Source organism: Schistocerca americana, chromosome 10, assembly GCF_021461395.2.
Source record: "Schistocerca americana isolate TAMUIC-IGC-003095 chromosome 10, iqSchAmer2.1, whole genome shotgun sequence".
NCBI classification, from domain to species: domain Eukaryota; kingdom Metazoa; phylum Arthropoda; class Insecta; order Orthoptera; family Acrididae; genus Schistocerca; species Schistocerca americana.
In genome coordinates this window covers 150,818,639-150,821,163 of record NC_060128.1, presented here as the reverse complement: position 1 = coordinate 150,821,163, position 2,525 = coordinate 150,818,639, and the positions used below count along the sequence as shown (strand labels likewise).

The 2,525-nt window shown below is 41.3% G+C and overlaps 1 non-coding gene across 1 annotated transcript; it reads left to right on the top strand.

Moving 5' to 3' along the window:
- The first annotated feature begins 2,215 nt into the window (after positions 1–2,215).
- On the top strand, positions 2,216–2,289 carry Trnat-ugu. The gene has a single exon. It is a non-coding gene; the product is annotated as a tRNA-Thr (tRNA).
- The last annotated feature ends 236 nt before the right edge of the window (positions 2,290–2,525 follow it).

Sequence of the window (2,525 nt, the reverse complement as noted above, 5' to 3'; positions counted from 1 at the left end):
ACTCCAACACCAGATCTCGATACCAGTAATATCGCACTACTTTTCTGCGAAGTAACAGACATATTTTTGTGACAATATTCACATTTGGCTCTATTAATGTACAGGTACTCCGATGTATCGATATATTACAGTGATATGTTACTTGTGTGTATTCATTTATGTGAGACTGTCTTTGCAGAAGTTAAGTTGTTATTTCGCTTTCTAAAAGAACAGTCAAGTCTTGAGTTTGGTTAAGGTGGAAATTAAATATGTGAAGATTGGTACAGAACTGTTTCCTTGATGATGTGACAATTAAGAAGTAGTATATGTGAATCTACAATAAAAACGTGGATCGTGAACAACAAGTCAAAAATTATTTCTACCATACCATTGTTCTCATCTGCGATTGTTTGATCATTAAGAACTTCCTGAAAAACGCATTTTTTAGGTCTTCAAATGTTTCTAAAATACAGATCTGGACCTTCTAGCTGTCAAAGTGGAATCAATCAACAAGATGAGCCATAACAACTTCGACGAAATGTACGTGGGAATCCTTTCAAGATAAGTGCCAAAATTAATGACTTTTTTTACAGTGACTTCATTATTTCCATTCTAACGATACCATCCATAGTAAATAACTTCGTTGTTCCCCGATAAAGCGAATATATGCTCCGTGAGCAACAATATTAATCTGATTTCTAACCTACTTTGCAAGTGGTGGTATTGTTAGAAGTGTATGAGGAACGCAGGCAGAGAAAAGCTGCTTTTACAATGAAATGAACACCCTTAGCTGCTTACAGGCGTTGACATACGTCAACGGGGACAGATGAAAATGTGTGACCGGGACTCGAACCCGGGACCTCCTGCTTACATGGCAGACGCTCTACCCATCTGAGCCACCGAGGACACAGAGGATAGCGCGACTGCAGGGATTTATCTCTGGCACGCCTCCTGTGAAACCCACATTCTCAATGTATTGTCCCGCAGTACATTCGTACTGCCCCCGCCCATTATACTCATTACTCGCGGCGCGTTGCCGATTCCCGTAAGAGTTCGGGCACTGTTTGTGCATTCGCAAAGAAGAAGAAGATGGTCAAGTGGCCGGTGAGCCATATATATATATATATATATATATATATATATAGGGTGATTCAAAAAGAATACCACACCTTTAAAAATGTGTATTTAATGAAAGAAACATAATATAACCTTCTGTTATACATCAATACAAAGAGTATTTAAAAAGGTTTTTTTCACTCAAAAACAAGTTCAGAGATGTTCAATATGGCCCCCTCCAGACACTCGAGCAATATCAACCCGATACTCCAACTCGTTCCACACTCTCTGTAGCATATCAGGCGTAACAGTTTGGATAGCTGCTGTTATTTCTCGTTTCAAATCATCAATGGTGGCTGGGAGAGGTGGCCGAAACACCATATCCTTAACATACCCCCATAAGAAAAAATCGCAGGGGGTAAGATCAGGGCTTCTTGGAGGCCAGTGATGAAGTGCTCTGTCACGGGCTGCCTGGCGGCCGATCCATCGCCTCGGGTAGTTGACGTTCAGGTTTCGTAACTAACCTTTTTCGTAGGACTCTCCATACAGTTGATTGTGGAATTTGCAGCTCTCTGCTAGCTCTGCGAGTCGATTTTCCTGGGCTGCGAACAAATGCTTGCTGGATGCGTGCTACATTTTCATCACTCGTTCTCGGCCGTCCAGAACTTTTCCCTTTGCACAAACACCCATTCTCTGTAAACTGTTTATACCAACGTTTAATACACCACCTATCAGGAGGTTTAACACTATACTTCGTTCGAAATGCACGCTGAACAACTGTCGTCGATTCACTTCTGCCGTACTCAATAACACAAAAAGCTTTCTGTTGAGCGGTCGCCATCTTAGCATCAACTGACTCTGACGCCTAGTCAACAGCGCCTCAAGCGAACAAACGTACAACTAAATGAAACTTTATAGCTCCCTTAATTCGCCGACAGATAGTGCTTAGCTCTGCCTTTTGTCGTTGCAGAGTTTTAAATTCCTAAAGTTGTGGTATTCTTTTTGAATCACCCTGTATATATATATATATATATATATATATATATATTCGAAAGAACAGATACCAACGGTGACCAGCAGCTTGTTAGAATGAAATTACAAAAATTACAATACCTTGAGAATGTGGGTTTTGCAGGAGGCGTGCCAGAGATAAATCCCTGCAGTCGCGCTATCCTCTGTGTCCTCGGTGGCTCAGATGGATAGAGCGTCTGCCATGTAAGCAGGAGATCCCGGGTTCGAATCCCGGTCGGGGCACACATTTTCATCTGTCCCCGTTGACGTATGTCAACGCCTGTAAGCAGCTAAGGGTGTTCATTTCATTGTAATTTCATTCTAACGAGTTGCATGGTCACCGATGGTATCTGTTCTGTATGATGTCCGAAAGAAGAGATACCATCTTAGTATATATGTCAAACCACGAAATTATAATACCACAAAAGTGGTGGTCTGATTGACATTTTTCGACAGATGTTACACTACAGTACGAAATA